This window comes from Gopherus evgoodei, chromosome 2 (assembly GCF_007399415.2).
Source record: "Gopherus evgoodei ecotype Sinaloan lineage chromosome 2, rGopEvg1_v1.p, whole genome shotgun sequence".
NCBI lineage: Eukaryota > Metazoa > Chordata > Testudines > Testudinidae > Gopherus > Gopherus evgoodei.
The window spans coordinates 159,681,939-159,702,935 of NC_044323.1; the positions used below are offsets into that span (position 1 = coordinate 159,681,939).

Below are 20,997 nucleotides of genomic sequence, written 5' to 3' on the forward strand. Positions count from 1 at the left end.
GTTTAGCCTGTGCACAGATTTTGCTGTGTAGACAGACGCTGAGACAGAGTCCCTGCCCCAAAGAGCTTACAGTCTAGGCCAGACAAAGAGTGGGGAAAAGGGGTAGAACACACAAGCTGAGTGAACGATGCGAGGGTGGCAAAAGTCATGCGAGTGCCGCATCGTTTTGTTTTGTTTTGCTTTGTTATGTCAACCCTATCTTGCAGGTCATGCCGTGGTGTACTCTGGTTTGCCAAGGCGGTAGCTAAGCAGGCTTTTTGACAGTAAGTGCATGGGAGTGCGCACACGTTCCAGCAGAGTGCCAGGTAATCATGCTGAGCAGGTTTGCAGGCTAATTGCCATGTGTAATCTACCTGTCCAACCGGAAGAATCAGATATTAGCCCATTATTTCCCCCACTGTGTTTCTCCTGCAAATCCCCAGACACTGCCTTGCACTCTGCTGCCCATATAGTGAAGGGTATGTATTTATTTCAGTGTATGGAGACTACAGTAGAGTCCACAGATTTCGTAGAGATGCCAGAGCTGGATTTCCAAGGGCTCAGCATCTTCTGTCAGGAACCCGTTTTCAGTGCAGCTCAGCCCCTATTTACACATAGCCAGATTTTAAGCAGTGCTCAGCACCCAGCAGCTCCCACTGCAAAATCTCCCCTAAGTGAGGGGAAAAGACTTGCACTGTAGGGGTGACTGGAGGGCCAGTCATCAACATGGAGAAGACTGGGATGAATCATCTTTTTCCCCCTTAACTGCTTTGTCAGGCTATCTGAGAAGCTACCATGCACTCCTCCATGCTCTATAGAAGATTTAATGCCCTGCCCCACTGTCACAACCAGCATGAGCTGGAGGAAACATCTATCAACTCTGCTCCTCAGTTGGCCAGGAGAGGTCACAATGGTGACCTCTCTCCCCCACTGTCCTGGGTTTCTTTTTGCAGACGGCCCTCCCAGAGACAAGAGACTCAAAGCAGGGCATTCACATGGGCTGGCATAGTACAGCCACTTGGATGCTGAGCTGTGGTCTTCTTTATCTGTTGCCTCTTCTTTAGCTGGAATAGAATTAACAGGCTAAGTTATGCAAGCAGAGTGTGTGTGAGCAAAGGATCCCCCGCCTGCCACAGCTGACAAACGCCCACCCACGCCATTATCGGAGGGAAGAAATCAGTCCGTCTTTGACAGCATCCCTCCTTCTCCTGCCAGCACAGAGCGTGAGGGCCAGGGCTCCTCTGGGCTGTCTGGGCCCAGGCAGGAGCTAGAGCTCTTCATTAGAAGCACCGAGCACTGCAGGCGGCAATGACAGCACTCAGAGTGCCAGTTCCCTATTTAGATGCCTCTTGCAGGCAGGCAGGGATGTGTGTGGGCGGCAGTAATTAGGAGCTTTGATGAGCCCCTTTCACCAAAGAGCTTCACAAAGCAGACAAAATAATTCCAGGGTTTGCAGGGGAAAAAATGCAATTAAATAAAATTAGGAGATGGAGTCTCTTGCCTCTAAGACACGTTGGATTCTGGTCTGGGTCAGTTGGTACCCAAATCCATATCCATCCGATGGCCATTGTGGTGTCCTTTGTGAAACAGGGACATAGGAACTGCCAGGCTGCATCAGAGCAGGGGTCCGTCTAGCAGCCCTGTTCCTGTCTCAGACAGTGGGCAGCACCGGCTGCTTCAGAGAAAAGTGCAAGAATCCCTAGAGGGCATTTATGGAATAACCTGCCCACAGTGAAACTTTCTTCCTGAGCCCATCAATTACAGGTCAGCTTATGCCCTGAAAACTGGGGGTTTATATCCTTTCTGCTTTTCCTGTTCGATGGAACTGTGGGTATTCTCATTATCCATATACATACCTAAGGATGTGTCTACATTTGGAGCTTGAGGTGTGATTCCCAGCTTGAGGAGATGTACTCACACTAGCTTTCATTGAGCTAGCAGGCTAAAAATAGGCTGTCGCTGTGGCGTGCGAGCAGCAGAAGAGACTAGTCGCCCCAAGTACATGCCCATCAGAGACCATAGGCATGAACTCGGGGCAGCTAGCCCGTCCCACAGCTCATGCTGCCATGGCTATATTCTGTTTTTTCATGTGCCAGCTCAATGAGAACTACTGTGGGTATGTCACCATAAGCTGGGAATCACACCCCCAGCTCCAAGGTAGACATCCCCTAAGCCAAGATTTTCACAGTGACTAGAAATTTTGGGAGCCCAACTTGAGACACATAAAAGGGGCCTGATTTCCAGAAGCTGGGTTCTCAGCACTACCTAAAAATCTTGATGATGTCTCTGTTGGGGGCACCCAAAATCACTAGTGGCTCTTGAAAGCCTTGGTCATAATCGGTAGTTGAATCTTGCTCAGCAGAGTCTGAGTTTGGTGTCACCTTGCTGCCTGCTGGAGAAGTATCAACACCACAAAAAGTGCTCCTGCCACTGGCACCATTTCTGTTTGGCCTTCTTGTTGGCCATCTCAGCAGACAGCCCCACAAAGAATGGGCAGACATTGGACACAATGGCGTTTCCTATCTGCTTTATCCTTGCTCAGTCATTAACCTAATGGACTGCAAGTCATTCACTTATTCCTTGTCCACTTTATTTCTGTACATGGCATTTGGTTTTCGGTCAAAGGGATTGAATAGACTTGTTAGTGAATTATCAAGGGACAGGGTGAAATCCTGGCTCCCTTGAAGTCAATGCAAAGTTCCCTTTGACTTCAGTGAGGCCAGGATTTTACCCTAGGAATCTGAACAGACATCTATCTATTTCTGTTTACATTCCTCAAAAGAATACAAGGACATTTAGGCCATCCATACAAATCCAATTGCGGGATCAGCACCTTATATTTTACTCTTGGTTTATTCTGATTCCATATTAATCATGAGATAAGTTTATCAATTCATTGTTTTTTGGTAGCTGGTAGTGGAAGCAGTGCCATAAAATATTATTTTAGAAGGAAGTTTAAAAGGATGGGCTTGTGGACTGCAACTCAAAGGATTGATTGGGATTAATTCATGATTTTGTCACAGACGCCTCCTGTGATCTTGGCCAAGTCACTTAGACCCAGCTCCACAAAAATGTTTGGGCTCCTAGCTTTCCACTGAAAGCAAGGATGTCTTTTGTGATCTGGGCCTTAGTCTCTGTGTCACCATTCCCCATCTGTAAAATACGTCATCATCTGTCTAGTCTATTTAGGCTGTAATCTTACTGGGGTAGGTGCTATCTGTCACTATATGTTTGCACAGCACCTAGTACCGTGGCACCTTGATTTCAGTTGGGTTTTCCAGGTACTAATGTAATACAAATAACAGGAATTTTAAAACCTCATATTTTGGAGGGAGCCTGTAACAAATTGCCCTTCCTTCCTCTCCCCTTCAGCTTTGCTGTTCTTTTTAAATGAGTTTGCATTTGCAAGATTGAATTTGCACACACTGCCTCTCAGTTCAGTGTTCTTCCCCTGGTGATGGTAAGGTCTCATTTTAATTTGCTTTATCCTCTGGGCTCTATCTAAGGTATTTATGTGCTCCCTGCTGTAGTATCTGAATGCCTCACAATCTTGTAATATATTCATTTTCTCAAACTCCCTAGGACATAGGGAAGTGCTACTATCTTCTTTTCACCAGTGAGAAACTGAGGCACAGTAAAGCTAAATGAGTTGCCCCAGGGCACACAGGAAGACTGTGTCAGAGTAGTGAATTGAACCACTACTAGGAATTAGTCCTAGCTACTGGTCTACACTAATGGAGCCAAGCAGGAGTCAGAGATTGAATGGCTTTAGCTGACTAATAGCATTTTTTTTCCTGTGCTGTGTCTATATGTGTGTGAGACCTTGCTGCAGCCAGCCACTGTTGACTCAAACTGGGATCCTCTTCTCAGTTGTGCCCACCTTACAGCAAGGCATAGGGTGGCCATATTTTCCCAAAGAGAAAACGGGACACTGCACAGGGCCAGTCCGAGGCCTCCCCCATCCCATCTGTGATCCCCCACCACCCAACATCCCCGCTCACAGCGCTGGCTCCCTGTCTCTTCCATGCCTGAGGCCAGCCAGAGGACCCCTGCTACCCCCTGCATGTAGGGCCCAAGACCCTGCTGCCTCCAGCCCATTGGAGGCTGGTCAGCCTGAGCTGCTCTCCTGAGCCCTCCTTCCTGCACAGGGCTGGCGTTGTTGCCCATTGATGATCAATTGACAAAAGCAAATGGGACAAATGCCCAGATTTGCCAAAAAGGTCGAGAGGGCCAGGACAGAGCTTGAAAAAGGGGGCTGTCTCAGCCAAAACAGGACGTATGGTCACGGTAAAGCAAGGAGCTCTGGTTTAGAGCCAGGAATTGCAAACCTGCAGTGAAAGTCTATGTTGACATAGGGTGCTTGTCTCTTTTAGAACCTGACTTCTTTGTTACCTTTGCAGAAGCCCTGGCCCAGGAGGGGACATTCCAGTGTGGGTGTGAGACACAGGAGGGAGGAGCCATGACTGGGGAAGATCTCTGCTCTGGCTATTTCCTTCTGCCTCTGGCCACAGAGGGACTATGGCAGTGGGATGCACAAGTTAAGGCAGCTCCCTGGTATACACCTTGGCCTCCTCGTAGCAGCAGAATAGGAGAAGCATAAACAGCCTCTCCTCTGGCCCTAGCACTGGTGCAGGGAGTTAGGTGATCCTCTGATATTACAGCTAAGTGATTTCTTTGACTTGGGAGTGGGAGTTAAATTCCTTTATTTCCCCTTATAAGAAGGTGCTTTTGCTGATGGGAATTCCACCCTCACTCAGTCCACACTCACTCAGTGATTTAGTGATCTGTTTGTGCACAAATGCTTTGGGAGCAAAAGCAAATACTCGATGACGCTGCCTGACTCTGCTTGGCCAGAGGAGTCTCCTCAGGGATGTAGCCTCTCTCCTACAGGTCAATTCATTTGCCAAAATGAGGGCAATAAATGGGTGTTTACACTGAACTCTTTAAGCAAATTCCTTTGTGTTCCCCATTGCCAGAATTCTCCACGGCTACCTTGGCCTGGGAAACCTGCCAGGTGATTTTAAGAGATGAGGTAATATGAGATAGTCAGACTGGCTTGAGGGGGCGAGGACGGCAGACTGGGCGAGCTCTGACTTGTGCGTGATGCATAAATAGGTGGCTTTGAGTTTTATCTTGGAATGGGATTCATTTCAAGGAAAGGGGTGTGACAAGAGGCAGAAGGAGAGGCAGCAATGGAAGTGTTCGGGTCATATAACAATACAAAGCAGGAGACCAGTTGTTCTTGCTCCGTGGCCCCTTTACCTTTCTGCAGTGGAGTAAAGGGAATTGAAATTGTCTCCAGGAAATAACCCCTTTGTACAGCTGGGGTAGAACTGTCAGAATGGCTATGGATCCGCTCCCCAGTCTAGCCCCTTGCACAAGGGACAGAACGGGGGTGTTCAGGGATGAAGGACAGGTGCGGCCAAAGAGCCCATGCGCTTCTGTTGTTCTTATCTGGTTGATGGCCCATAGGGGGCTGTTGCAGCCAGAGGATAAATTAGATTAGTTCTGACACTGCGCTAACTTATGCCAAGAGCTAGGCCCCAAATAGGGGAGGGACAAAGATGACTCAAAGCCAATTTTGCCCCCTCCCTCCATGTCTGCAGCAAGCACAGGAATGGCACAACAGAGAAGTGGGGCCAACCATGACTATTCCCTTCAGAACTTTGCCCATCACTATCTTCTGAGCAGCTCCAGCTGCGACCACAAGGATGGATGGAATTAGATCAGTGCAAGCCTGCCAAACTCAGGACAATAGCCGATGGGCTAGTGACTTGACCACTAGCCCATCTGACACACACAATTTATTGGCTTTGGGTTCTAGTTTCCTTTTCCTAACTATGGAAATATTAAGTTTCAGTCAACTGAAAACTAATCCTAGCATTTGTCCTCCATGTAAAATCCTGTTAAATTGCCCCTTTGTGTTCACATTAATAATTTTTTTCTTCAGTTTTAGGTCCTAAAATAGCAAATTCCAGCTGACTGCTTTCAAGGCAACCAGGCAGCACATGGTGTTGTGGGAGCATTGCACAAATCAGCAGAGAAGCTAGCTGAGCTGCCAGCAAGCAATACAAAAAAGGAAAAGAAAGAAAGGGGTGTGTGTCTTGTCTGGTTTGTAGAAGCTCCTTAAATCAAGGCACTGAGGCTCGACAGTGAGGGACATGAACTATGTTTGATTCTTTCCTGCCTCAGTGTGTACTGCTGTTTGTATCAGTGTAAAGCTGATGTGAAATGCAGCCACTGATGTGAGTGGAGGGGTCTGATTTGGTGGCATTTTCACCCACTTTGCATTAATATAAGAATGGGGAGAATCTAGCTTTACTGCTTAAGTTTGCACAGTCTGTATATTGACACAGCAAGCCATACTCTCAAAGTCAGCTTCCAGGGTGCAGTGAGCTCAGTGTGAAACCTGGGATGGATTCTATGGAGCCTGCCAGTCTATTCCTTGTATGTGGTGTTGTAGTCATGTTGGTCCCAGGATATTAGAGAGACAAGGTGGGTGAGGTAATACCTTTTATTGGACCAACTTCTGCTGGTGAAAGAAACAAACTTTCAAGCTTACATAGAGCTCTTTCTTCTTCGTCTTCAGAGTTTGGTGTAAGACTGAAAAATTATCTTTCTCTCCAACAGAAATTGGTCCAATAAAAGATATTACCTACCTAGGGTGACCAGATGTCCCGATTTTATAGGGACAGCCCCGATTTTGGGGTCTTTTTCTTACATAGGCTTCTATTACCCTCCACCCCCTGTCTCGATTTTTCACAGCTGCTGCCTGGTCACCCTATACCTACCCCACCTTGTCAGTCTATTCCTTGGTTGTTCCAAGGTCCTGGTTAGGAAGGTAGAGTGGCTGAGACATAGGGCATTACACAGTTGGCTCTATGGGGACCAGAAACGAGGACAGACCATGGAGTGGATAGAACATTTTCTGTCTCTGGTTTCCCATGCATAGCCCTGTGTGACTCTGGTTAATTTCTGGCACTGATGAACTGCCTTTCCTGCCTTTCCAGAACAGGTAGTGTGATGCAGCCCCACCTCTGCATTCCCACGCTCCGATGCCATGTGTGTGCATTTGCATTGTCTGAGAAAGGGCCTCACTTTGTGGAGATCGCAAGGGCCAACCCCCTCTCAGAGTAAGATTCCCACTGCCATGCAAAGGCTTTGGACAGTATTAGGCCCATGATGCTGGTTCCTTCTGCTGCTGCCACTCCTCTGGTTTCCCTTCTGTGGCCTAGGTGCTGTGAGATGTGAGGCATGTGCTCCGCTTGACAGTGGCATGGGCAAATCTCAGGTTGACACAAGACAGCTTTTAAAACATCTGCAGATGCCCAGATTTTGGACTGGCACCAAAATGCACTGAAGTTGGTGGGGGGGTGGAGGGGGGAGTGACTTTGGGCCATTCTCCCTGCTCAGGTGCAAGTGTAGGCTCAAGACACAGAGAGAGAGAATGTTCCCACTCCCACCTGGCTGAGAGGCAGACTGTCTTGCAGAACGTAGTGCAAGCCCAGATGTGCTGCGGGCTACCCAGCCAGCCAGTGCATTCCAAAGGGCTAAGTCAGCTTATCAATTGCAAACAGGTCTGCTCAACATGGGAGGGAGGGAGACTTCATCTTACTGTCAGAAGGAATTAGAAAATGGGTGAGAAAGAGGGAGGCAGAAATGCCTTCCCTGCTGGAAAAGCCCCCATGCAGACCAATTCAAAATGTCCACCCATTCTGCAGAATGTAACAGGCAATTATTTTCCTTCTATAGCAGAGGTAAGCAACCTATGGCACGTGTGCCAAAGGCAGCATGCAAACTGATTTTCAGTGAAACTCACACTGCCCATGTCCTGGCAACCGGTCCGGGGGGCTCTGCATTTTAATTTAATTTTAAATGAAGCTTCTTAAACATTTTTTAAATCTTATTTACTTTATATACAATAATAGTTTAGTTATATGTTATAGACTTATAGAAAGAGACCTTCTAAAAAGGTTAAAATGTATGATTGGCACGCGCAACCTTAAAGCAGAGTGAATAAATAAAAACTCGGCACACCACTTCTGAAAGGTTGCCGACCCCTGGTCTATAGGATGGTTCAAAAACATATAGGGAAGCTCTCATTCTCTGTTAAAAACTATAGGTTTCTAGTGTCAGTTCTGCAGGACCCTGTTTAGTTTCTAGACAGTCTTATTAGTTTCCTCCATGTTACATTACAAAGGGTGTAAGCTTCCAGGCAGGGAGAAGTCCATGCGATAGAATGAGCAGAGGGAGTGGGTTGTAGAGAACACTTCCCATCACCCCCCAGAAAGCAGCTATTTGCAAGGTCTCTAAGTCACTCTAAGGAGGTGATATAGCAAAGCTGGCTAGGGTGTTGCTTCCCAGCACATCTACCCCTCTGCAATAATGTGCCATTCAGTAAAGAGGGAGAGGGCAGGAGGGGTCAGGAGGATGAGCTTCCTTAGACAAACGGAAAGGTGAGCTGTACTAGCTAAGCCCACAGGTGATCTGTTGAACACACCCACCCATTACACAGCAGGATTTCATCCCCCTCATTACTTTTTGGTGCACTCACAGCTCTGGAAAGCAGATTCCAGAGGTGCTCATATGTACGTACACAGGCTATGTCCACACTGTAATAAAGGTGTGTCCTTAATTCAGGTTGAAATAGCAGTGAAGACACAGCAACTCAGCTTTTAACTCGGGTTAGCAACTCATGCAAAATCCTAAAGGGCACCCTGTGGTTGAACTCAAGCTGGTAACCCAAGTTAAAAGCCAAGTTGCCACACCTTCACTGCTGTTTGAACCCAGGTTAGCTAACCCAGTTAAGAGCACACCTTTTTTCTGCAGTGTTGACACAGTCACACAGATACATGTCCATATGCAATGTGCATGGATAAATACACGTTACAGACACCCACAATTAGTGATGCTTGATATAGTACTTTGGCTGCATCTATTCCTGTTTTCTGACTTGACTGTAAGCCCTACAGGGCAGTGATTTGCTATTTGATTGTACAGTACTTAGCACAATGGGACTTGATCTTTGTTGAGACCTCTAGGTGTTCTTGTAATAGAAATAAATAACTGATAATCCTCACAACATCCCTATAAGGTGGGTAAGTATTTTTCAGAAACTGAGGCACATAAGTTGGGTGACTTACTCAATGTAAGGTTGTCTCAGAGCCTGTTGAGCCACTGGACCACTCTGTCTCCCATACCTACACACACTCCAACATCACTCACATGTCCATGCCAACTTTGGCTGGACATGCACATGTACATCCCAGCAGATGCACGCATACTGATAAATATGTTATTATGCCTCGCTATAGACAGATGGGCATTGCACCTGTCTGAGAAAACACACATTATCACTACCCAGTTTGAACAGGATCAGCTAGAATAAGGATTTCAGCCTCAGTTGGAACCAGATCTTTCTTGAGGTTTGCAAAAATCGAGATCATTCTTTTCAAATTAATTTTGTTTCTGTTTTCATAGTTCCACCTGATGGATGCTAGTTAAGAGCATAAGCACCAAAATGCCATGCGAAATCCTAGTCTTATGCCACTTCCATCATCCTTGCTCAGTCCCAGAAGGTGCACAGAAGTATATTAATATTTCCTTAAGGAAAAGTCCTATAGAAGCAAATAGGGATGAAATCAATAGGGTTCTGTAGAACTGCCCAAGTAGATTACAAGCTCCTCAGGGCAGGGGCTGCCTTTTATCATCTGTTTGTACATTTCTTAGCATAGTGACATCCTGACGATGACTGGACAGTACTGTAGCAATAATTTTAACAAGTGGTAACAAATAGACTGACTCTAAAATCCTATGACAGGTTTCAGAGTAGCAGCTGTGTTAGTCTGTATCCGCAAAAAGAACAGGAGTACTTGTGGCACCTTAGAGACTAACAAATTTATTTCAGCATGAGCATCCGAAGAAGTGAGCTGTAGCTCACGAAAGCTCATGTTGAAATAAATCTGTTAGTCTCTAAGTTGGGACAAGAACTTCTGTTCTAAAATCCTATATAATTTAATAGAGAATAAGATCATTCCTAAAGATTGGGGTGGGGGGGATGAAATTTGTCACCTAGATTACTGCAAACCGTTTGCCCAGTTCTCCCTTATGGAAAAGGCCTACAGAATTTCACAGGCCATTATTGCCTTTCTAAAGGTTTTTTGATGTGTCCTTTAGAATTGAATAAAGCGTTCTTTAGGATGCTGTAGAGTTCTTTAGGATGCTCCAATGATTCTGTAGGCAGGATCTCTGTCGGCTGGCTCAGATAGCTACTACCAAGCCGTTACTGCCTTCATCTTTCTTAAGTGCTGTTGAGTTTTCCACAATGGATTAGGAGATGGAAGATAGTAATGGGCGATTGGTATCGGTGCTTAGATGCCACCTTCACATATGAGAGAGATATAGAGAGAGTGACTATCTTGACATTTTTTAAATCCTTATGAAACATTGTGTAGGACTCAACAGGATGGGACCTGATTCTCCCCCTGCTTTGCCCCTTGTGTTGTCATTTACACCTGGGCTCGTGATCACCCGTGGGAGTGGGGTCTTCTGAGCGGGCACATGGTGCAGCCGTTCTGCCCAGGGGTAGATGGCCCTGCAGCCCCAGCAGGCTCTCTCTCATCTCTAAATCCCACCGGCTTTCCCCATAAATGCTGGAATCACAGAATCATGGAATCTCAGGGTTGGAAGGGACCTCAGGTCATCTAGTCCAACCCCCTGCTCAAAGCAGGACCAAACTAGGGGGGCTGCTGCACCTGGTGGCTTGAAGAGGTTCCCATCATACACCAGGTGAACAATTTGGTTCAATGGTTCTCAGCACCCGCATTGTACACATTATTCCCGCTCCCCTGGCTTTACACTCAGCATTTCAGCTGCCCCCCCCCCCATCATAAAGGGGGCAGCAAACCAGGGAAATCAGGCAGGGGCCGGCTCTGCTTGAAATGGGAAGCAGCGGTGGGGGCGGTTTGGCCAGGGGGGTGTCGGTGCATGTTTTAGCTGGCGGGCGGGGGGCAGTCCCTGACAAATGCCCAGCTGTCATCCAGGACACAAAGCCTGGCGGCTGGGCTCCCGGCTTGCAGCCGGCCCGCCAATGAGCGCGGGGCGTGCCTAGCGCAGCTCCACCTCCCCCCGCGCCCAGACCCGGCTGCCTCTGCCGGGGATGGAGCGGGGAGCAGCGGCGGGGCGAGGGGCCAATTTGCTTGCAGGAGCTCGGCGGCGCTGAGCGCTTCCATGGAGCGGGCGAGGGCGCAGGAGACCCGCGCGACACCAGGTAGCGCAAGTTTCTCCCCCTCCTTCCTTAGCGGGGGTCGGGCACAGCGGGGGGCCCCAGGCCAGCGCTGGGTGCAGGGGGAAGGGGCCGAGCTGCATGTTCAGGCAGGTACCTGGCCGCACTTTATCTCTGGGTGCCGCGGGGCAGGCGCTGGAGAGGCGCAGCAGGCTGGTGGAGATGCACGGGGGGGGGGGGATAAGCCCTTTTGGACAGGGCGCTCCCAGCCCCAGAGGAGAGAGAACCAGGGGGACAGAAAGCAGAACTCAGCTGCTGGCTGGGGACATTTCAGGGGTACCATCTGCCGGAGTTTTGATCCAGTCACTGCAGCACAATGAGAGGATTTCAGAGAGGTGTTAGTCTGTATCAGCAAAAAGAACGAGGAGTCCTTGTGGCACCTTAGAGACTAACACATTGATTTGGGCATAAGCTTTGGTGGGCTAGAACCCACTTCATCAGATGAGAGGGTTGTTAAGAGGTAAGGACTTGTCTCAGGAGAGACTGTAACTGGACTTGCATCAGTAGAGGCAGGGGCACTGGGACAGTTTATAGTGGGGGGTGCCACTGAACCTAACTGGAAACCCTGTCTATGATGGGAACCACTTTGAGCCAGAGGGTGCAGCAGCTTCCCTTGTTCCAGCACCTATGACTAGAGGGCAGGGAAGACCTTCTGGGAGGGAAGGAGAACAGACGGGAGGACGGAGAACCAAAGAGGGTAGGGATAAGATCCAGGCGCTTTAGGTTAGTCAGCTCATCGACTGGGGTTATCTCACTCAATCCTATAGGCAACACATGGTGCACATGCAGTATGCTGTGTGCATAGGCAGTACACAACATGCATAGTGCAGGCAAAACATGCAGTGCTCGGTGCTAAGTGCCCACAGGTCATACGCAACATACAATGCAAATTACACACATAACATGCCCAGGGCACACACATCATGCAACACAGTGGACGGACCATGCACAATGTATGCACAATATACAATGCGTACTGGCTGTACACCCAGCACACAGGACACACCACTTAACCCATGTATTGCTTTGTGTGTGTTTTCTGTACAGCCCTGTGTCGAATCATAGTGCGCACACAGCCTTGCTCACAGCGCCTACAGATTACAACACACAGGGCTCAGACAGAGAGACAGAGATCACAAAAAAGCCAGGTATCGATCGCCCTTGCCCAATATGAAACCAGTAACTCTGTGCTGCCCAGCACAGGAACTTCAAGAAATGTGCATTGCTTAAGACCAGTTACTCAGTGAGTTCTGTCGGAGCAGCACAGCCGGTTACCTTGGGCTCAGCTCCTTCCTTGCACTTGCTCTTAGGTCTTGAAAAGTTCCTTATGGAAGAAAGTGGAGAACATTTTGCTTGTATGAGAGCCTCAAGGTCTAGTTTGGTTCAGTTAGAGTGCAGGGGAGTTATACATCCGGCTCTGCTACAATTGGAATCCACGTACTGTCTGGGAAGATAAGAGCTAGAATGGCAATAACTGTTCCCAGCTCGTACAACACTCAAGAAAAGGGCTGATCTCTTGCATAAGAAATAAGTTGCTGTGGGAAAGCAGTGAGTGGATGGGTCATGTTATTGGAGAGGGAGAAGCAAACAGTGTGAGGGTGAAAGGGCTTGTTGTTTGTGTAGGTGTATGTCTCTGTATATATGAGTGTCTTTATCTGTATGTGTGTGCATGTGCACGTGTGTGTGTGTGCGCGTATGCGTGTTGGGGTATCCATGGCGGTGTGTTTAGAATATGGATACTTGTGTGAGGGTACATGTGAGAAACTCTGATTGGTCTGTGAGGATGTTATCTTTGAGTCTATTGGGGTTTCATATGCCAGCGATGGGAAGATCAGGGCTCCATTTCTGCAGCCAAAAGCAGCACTTGAGGGTTCAGCGATGCCATAGCAGACGAACGCTCTGTGCTGTCACCCTCCACAGGCACTCTCGCCTTCTAGTGGCGTCCAGACATCTGGGCATCATGGAACACAGCAGCCCAGCCTTTCACTGCCCCCTAGCAGATTAGAAGTTTGGATGATGCCTGCGGATGCTGGCAGGTTTCATGTGTTGGGGTTTGCTCCCTTTTTAAGATGGCTCACTAGTTTGCAGCCCCGGTGGATTTTCTGTGCTCATTTAGAATTTGGAGTTTGGGATCTATGGAGTGTGTGTCTCTTTTCTAAATGTGTCGGTAAATTTGGCAATTGCTTAAAGTTTGTAATGTTTGAGAGGCAGGTACAGTGCAGGCAAGTTCTGTACAAGCTTCCTGTGTGCATAGCTTTGTCAATGCAACTTCCTCCTGACCTACAGGGTCTATATCATTAAATTAGTGGAGACTAACCCCTGTCATGTGATGAGGGTGTTTGCCTTGAGATCCTTGTTTCCCAACTTGATACAACACTATTATTTTAGTCCTGAACCTCCTCACAGCTCTGCCAGTGCCCCTTAATTCTGCCCTGTGGTTCCCTCCTCCTGGCTAGTCCTGGATCCCTTTCAACCAGAGAGTGCCAACTGAGACTAATTATATTTTTCTTTTCTGTTTGGAAAAATAAATAAATAAGTACTAAACTGAGACCAGCAAACTCATTGCCTTTGTGACCTAAGGCCTATTGGAGTCTAGCTCGTTTGAGGTGAAAAAGCAGTGCCTAATCCCATCTCTCTGAGCAAGCATGTGTTTATTCCTATACTTAATGCTCATTGTTCAAATACAGCCAGCGAGGTTGTTTTTCTTGCTGAGTGATGTGGTGAGTAGGAGTGTGAGCAGATGTGATCTCAGTGGAGTGCACCACCTGGAACAAAAGTCCTAATGAGGCTGCACTATCTGAATTCCTGATTCTGTCACTCCAGACTCTGATTAAATACCTCACCAGAGGAAAGCCTGCCAGGTTCATTTTAACACATCCATAGCCTCATGCACCCCCTTGTAATCACATGCACTCTCAGTAGCACACCTAAATCCACACAGGCACACTTGGATGCACTTGGTGTTGCACAAAGCTTCAGAGTCTCATACCCACATTCAGGACCTAATGTTAAAAGGAGCTATTTTGACAGCATGCAAACCCTGCCATTTGGATGTCTATCTGTGGATGCAAAATCACCGGTGCAATGAATTCTGAGTGCAAAAAAATCACTGGTGCAGTGCACTGTGGCTGCCAAAAATGTTGGTGCCGTTAATTGCACATGCAAAAGTGCACTCGCAAAACATGGGGCTGCCACACAAAATCTAGCCTTTTGTCTCAAACATACAGTTGCACACGTACGTTCTCTGTCACAATCACAACCACAGTCGCAGTCTCTCACATCTCAGCTACACACACACACACTGTATTGTACCCTTCACCCCTGTCAGTTCACTAGTGTTGGAGATACCCAGCTGTGTCTGTAACAGACCCAGTTCCCGACATGACACCCTCGCTCAGCACTGCGGGCTACTAAATTGCTCTTAATTCACTCTATTTCCACCCACCACCTTAGTCATTCTTCGCTGGCAGGCAAGGCTGGAAGAGTGGTGGGAGGCAAACGAACATTAGATTCTCGCAGGAAAGAGAGAACTCAAAAGCTACTTCCCTTAAAAACCCAACTGAGTGGGTTTGGGGTGCATGAGGCTGGGCTTTCTTTTCTGGGAGTGGAGGAAACAAGGGTTCCTCGAGCCAGGTCTCCAGGAGAATGGGGACAAAGAGGTGTCCCAATGCCTGACTCACCGGAGGGGAGAAAAGCAAAGGTACTCCAGGCTGGCACTCTGCTCTCGTGCTGGGGAGAATGGGCATATGCCTCAGTCGGTACCCTCGCTAATGACTATACTAATAAAAGACCCAAAGTCCCCCTCTGAGGGCTGAGCCTTTTCTCTGTGCACTTGCCCTTGCAAGCTGGGATTGGCTGGATAAGCAAGCTGGATGTGAGGGAAGGGGGCCTTCCACTGAGCCCTCCCCAAAAGTGGCTGGCTGATAGTTCCTACCAATGGGGCTGTGGAGAAGGAGCACAGGGAACACCTCAGGCACTTGTCTGGAGAGTGTGAGGGGGCAGCTGCTGGAGGGTTGGCATTCACGGGGTGGAACTGGACAGAACAGACTGACCTTGAACAGAGGCCATCTGACGTCAGGGATGAGACATGTTTGGTCTCTTTAGAGGCAGTGAGAGGGGAGGGAGCAGGGAGTCTGATACAGGGTGACCCAGGCAAGGAGAGAGGTTTCATATTTGGTTAACAAGGCTGGAGTCAGAGGTGCTGAGAACAGAAGTGACCTAGTGTGAGCTATCCCTCGAGGGCCTGTCAGCGTGTCTTGGTTACTACTCCTGAGCCCTCGCTGAATCATTATTGTATTAGTTAGAGACATGGGTCTGAACCACAGCCCTCTGACAAGCCCACACTTCAGTGTGGTTGCAGTCCAGACCAGGGTCCGCCTCCAAAGACCAGGCTTGCCCCTAGCAACACACATGGCGCTCAGCAAGGTCCAGGCCCTGCAAAAACCGAAATGATCCGCTCAAAGATAGAGCGATGAAGAGACATTGGGAAGTGGATGAATGTGCCAAGGAAACGGGGTAGCCTGAGGGAATGAGAGCAGAGGTGGAGCCAGGACAAGGTGAGGAGAAAAGAGGAGAAAGAGCTTGGAGTGAGTCGATGGGAAAGAGAGGTGCAGGATGGAGGCGGGTGATGGTGAGGTGACCAGGGCAGCAGGAAAGAGGGATGGTCCCAACAAAAGGGCTTTAGATGGACTGGAGGGATGGGAGAGGTGATGAGACGCCTGAGGGTCACAGATCAAGAGTTTGTAGTCAAGAGGAGTGGTGACTGATGTCTACAATGGAGCTGGAGGTGTAATGACATGGGTAGACACAACCCTGCTAGCTCTGATTGAGTTAGCACACTGATCATAGCAAAGTAGCCACAGCAGACGAGGACTAGCAGCCCACTCCACGTATGTGCTCAGGCAGTTAGCCCCTCCCACAACTCTTTCGCTGCACTGCAAGTCTCAGCACACTCGCTGAATGAGCAGGAGCACGGGTAAGTTTCCTCAGGCTGGAAATTGCCCCTTCCCACTCCAGAGCAGCCGCACTCTGAGACATAGCCTGTGGTTCGAGCTATAGGGACTGAGGGGGCCAACTATAAAACAGACATCAAAGTGATGGAACTTCTCAAGAGCCTGCTAGATAACAAACCTTGAGGAGCGACAGCGGCATGGCTAGGGGCACTGGCTGCCATGCAGAAGAGCCTGAAGCCACAGCATGGGCAGAGCAGCAGGGTTACTCAGACTGTGGAGTAGGAGGGCCACTGGCTATGGCGGGGATGCAAAACAGCAGAACCGTTGGACAGCGGGATACCCTCCTGCTCATTAACCTACCACAGGGTTGCAGGATGAAGGTTGCAGGGTGTCCATGCATTCAGATACTCTGGTGACCCGTGTGGGAGAGATTGATAGGGAAGGGCATGTGGGTGGGTGGGTGGGTGGATGGATAGAGAAGGGCCCCAGGACAGAGAGAACTGGGGGAGGCAATGGACTGGCCCTCTGAAAGAGTGGGAAAGCTTTGGGATGCCACCTAAGTGATAATTAGCCTGTGGCTGTAAAATGATTAAATCCTGCTGGGAGCATTCCTCTGCCCCATGCAAGACACCACCGGGAGCTCTATGCTGTGTCAGTAACCCTGCAGGCAGACTAGAGATTGTGCAAAGGGGTGGCTGAGTCTCAGGCAGCCCTCAGCCTGCGGGTGTAACACTAGCAGCCGGGATGCTTGCTGCTCTATTGTCCCAGACCTCCATTGGACACTGGACTCAAGCAGATTGAGCTAATTAATCCCAGATTGTTAGCTTCCCTCCTTCCCTTCGGGAGCCTTTTCTTGTCCTGGAAGTGAGTGATATGGTTTGACACTGGGTTTTGCTCTCAAAGCAGGCATTCAGGACATGCAGAGAGGTACTGTTCCCCAGGCACTAACCCCATGAGAACTCTATGCACCCCGTGTACATGTGTAGCTGTCAATGCAACGGAGGATAAGCCAAGTTGAGTGCTGGTGTGGATGCCACTCAAATAGACCTACTTATGGAAGACCAGATCCCCAGCAGCCTAGCTGGCAGGAAAACATGCAGGTTTTCCATGGAAACCTACCTGGCAGGCTTTGATTCACCAAAAATTCATCAAACCAGAGACAAATTGGCACATTGGCACAAAACACGTTTCCAATCAACTCTAGCTGGGGCTAAACAGAGGCCCTGCGGACTTCAGGGTAGCTGAGGATCTAGCACTGGTGGGAAACTTGAGCATTTCTTCTTACTGCCTGATTGTTTACTTTCCTGCATGTCTCAGTATTCCTTTCTCCTCTGTCATGTGCTTCCCCCAGCTGGTTGGCCAGGAGGCCTTAAAAGCACCAGCTGCTTAATGTATTTGATGTTGCGTGTTTACCTTGCTGTTCTTGAATTTGTGTTTGTGGTTTTCCCTGAGAGACTTTTTGTAGGTGCACAAACAGAAAGAAAAAACCCTCTCTAAAAGTGCGGGTTAAGCTGCGGCACAAGCCACGCCCAGTGAGGCCATTCAAAGCATAGAGCCAGTAGCACCATTGCTGTGCTGACCTTTGAGGCTCTCTTTTCAAGAGATACTGATTACAGAGAAAAAGTGAACATGATCTAAAATTAGGGGTGACGCTGGGGACTGGTTAATAAATGGCTGGGACCTCAGAAGTTTTGCAGAGTCTGTCTAGATGTTTTTCCTAACCAGTTCTGAACCTTTGCTATTATTACATTATTTGTATCACTATGGCACCTAGGGACCCTGTCATGGTCCAGGACTGCAAGAGAGGACTACTGTGTTGTCACCATGCTGCTCACCACAGCCACATGGGCTGGAAACAACAGGGATAGAACTAGGATCCTCCTGCTTTAAAAGCACACCCATCTACCACTTGAGCTAAAAGAGAATCTCCCTTAGCTTTGTTTGCAACATAAAGCCTGTGACAAACAGCCTGATTCCAAGCAGCAGAGGGCAGCAGTGCACGTCCACACAAGCTAGTTCCTTACAATAATTTTATTCCCAATTATTTATTACAAAGATTCATTTCCTGAGCCTATTGCTTTGGGGAGATGAGCATTTTTCTAGCTTAGGACACTGGCTCTCGACAGGTGTGTGAGAGAACCCACAGCTGGACTCTTGCCTACATCCTGCTTTAAGAGAAAAGGCATCTGACAAGCTCATTTTACTTTGCCATGTAATAATGCAAGACCTTTTGCCATCAGTGGAATTTTCTAAGTGGAGTTTATTGAGGTTTCACAGATACAAGAGGGATGAATTTGGCGAGCTGCCATATTGCATAAGCAAAGAAAACTATGTCATAGGTTCTAATTCAGCATGCAAATTGCAAGGAACATTTACATCTTTAATTGACATTTAACAAGACATCAGTGGCAGCAGCAGCATAGACAGCTACTCTACCAGCAGACATGCCTCTGTAAAATGTAAGTGCCTGTATATTTTTTAAAAATAACAATTAAATGATATCTCTGCAAACGGGTTACCGACAATCTTGTTTAAAAGTTAATTGAATAGTCTTTGCAAGTTTGATGTTCATTTCTCTTTTGATATAACTGCTTCCTTTGGCAGCCAGGAATTAAAGGGGCGGACTTCACAATGGGCTAAGCTTCAAAAAAGAGAAGGAGGAAAATACAAGAAAGGAATTGGATTTTCCAGACATTTCCTGCAACTGCTGCTGCATCTAAGGCTAGCCGAATAGAGCAGGAGTGAGGGAATGCAATACACACTTGCGAACACTAGGAGAAGGGGGAGAGAAAGAGGAGATCTTCAAAATGGTGGAAGCCTTTATGTGTTAGCCTGAATCCAGCTCTGCTCTGCAGACTGCTCCCTTACTTCACTCAAAATGCAGCCATTGTCTTTGCTGTTATTTCAGCTACTGTAGAGTCATGTTTGTCCAATAACGTGGAACTTGAAAACCACCATGGATTTGGCTGAAGAGCAGGTATAATTGACAGCCCAAGCAAGAGAGGAATAGAAAGTATGGTCATTTCAAATAGAAAAGTTGCTTTTCTTAATTCTGCTTATGGTGCTTAGATGCTGAGGGCATGCTGGAATTTCCATAGGCAGACAGAGAAACCCTTTGTATGCACTAAATACAAGACTGCTAGTGAGCTATTGGTACTGTGAGACTACAGGGCGCAAGTCTTTAGGCAGAGAAGTCTGATTTTAGCACATAAAGGCTTACACAGTGAGGTCTGTAGTTGCAGATATTAAATTGCACAGTGCATAGATTAAAATGAATACACTCAGGGGACATGTCTATGTTTCAGATAATGAAGTATGGGGTACTGCTTGGATAAGCAAGCTTTGCCTACTGGTTTTGAATGAATCTAAACTCTAAGTAGAGGGGAGTTCAAACCCTTAGGAATTGGAACTGCCAGCTTGGCTGCACCCCACTTAGAAAACGGATCCTTTAGTGCCTATATCATTAGAGTTAACAGCCTACTATTGTTGTCAGCTAATGGAGTTATTTCTTTAGCTCAGGTGGTGGTGGTCTTGTGATGCAGTACTGTAGGTCTTTGATTCAATCCCAGATGATGACCTGCACTGGGGGAGTTATGTGATGGCTGATAAATTGGGGATTGAACTGCTGACCTCTAGAACTAAAAGCATGAGCTGCTTGACTAAAGAGCTGTAGCTACATACCTGGAGGCAGAAATAATTCATTTCCTTTTGAATTGGCACAGAGGCAGGCCTATAGCACCCATCAGTGACTTGCAATTACATGTGTTTAGCCAGTGAGACTCTTGCAGCTCCAGTAGGTTACCACGAATGGGAGTAAAACCTGATTCCCTTCAGTCGGGGCGTAAAACGTTGTTGAAAGGAACAGATGAAGGTTTGAGGTTCTATCTGGGGTGAGGGGCCTGGTCATGCTGTAGCTATATGACTATGAGGGCAGGAAGGAAATGCACCAGAGGAAGATATTTGTGAGTCCCAGCTCTTCTTGCACAGGGGCGCTTGTGCAATGGAAATTGGTGGTGATCCTGATGCAAACAGCTCAGCAGAGCCAGGAAGACACATTGCTTGGCCCAAGTTGACCCTGAGATGAGGGGCTTAAGGAGTCAACCAGGAGGGCTTGCCTGCTTATTCTGCCAGGAAAGGTCACTTGCGGGAAGAATTTTGTGATAGCAAAAATAGGGGGGCAGGCAGGGAGAAAAACCTGTCAGGGGTGGATGGGGGTGAAGAGAAGCAGAATGCGAGTGCCTCATGGAATGCTAATGTACACTTGTTACACTTTCTCAGAGAGGAAACACGGGGATTTCAGCTGGACTGTCAGGGTCAGAAACTTCCACTAACCCCATATCCTTTCTCTCCTGGGAGCTAGTTTCTTAGTCAGGCCGTCAATTTCCAAGCTAAGATTTGGGATACTCTCTCCTTTCTTCCTCCTTTCTCTTTTTGTCACCAGTCATGATGATATCAAATCTCAGAATTGCCTTAAACTTACTGAGGCAAATTCTTCCCTGGGGAGACGTGTTCCAGAACACATGTGGGGAGTGCCCATACTAGCTCATGCATAATATTTGCTGCCTTGAGTCAAATGGCAATCAGTTAACTCGAGGTGAAAAAGCGCTCCTGCAGGCCATTGATGCCTGTGCTGCTCTGGTGTGTACAAGGTAGGTGGAGTGGGAAGTGGCAGGCTGTTGCAGGTATCCTGTGCCCTGAAAGGCGGTCAAGTGTCCATGGCTGTGTATGTGTCAGAGGCTCCAATCCAAACAAGACTGATGGAGCCCTGCTTCTCCATTGGTT

At 48.0% G+C, this 20,997-nt stretch overlaps 1 protein-coding gene across 2 annotated transcripts in view; it reads left to right on the top strand.

The window, feature by feature from the left end:
- Positions 1 to 11,121: 11,121 nt before the first annotated feature.
- LZTS1 (leucine zipper tumor suppressor 1) overlaps positions 11,122 to 20,997 on the top strand; it is a 49,088-nt gene continuing 39,212 nt past the window's right edge. Inside the window, exon 1 of one of the 2 annotated variants that reach the window (XM_030552130.1) lies at positions 11,122 to 11,248. The gene's annotated coding sequence lies outside the window, so the exon portion shown is untranslated. Of the gene's footprint in view, positions 11,249 to 18,610; positions 18,675 to 20,997 lie in introns of those variants that run through there. The other variant, XM_030552131.1, reaches the window with a different exon arrangement.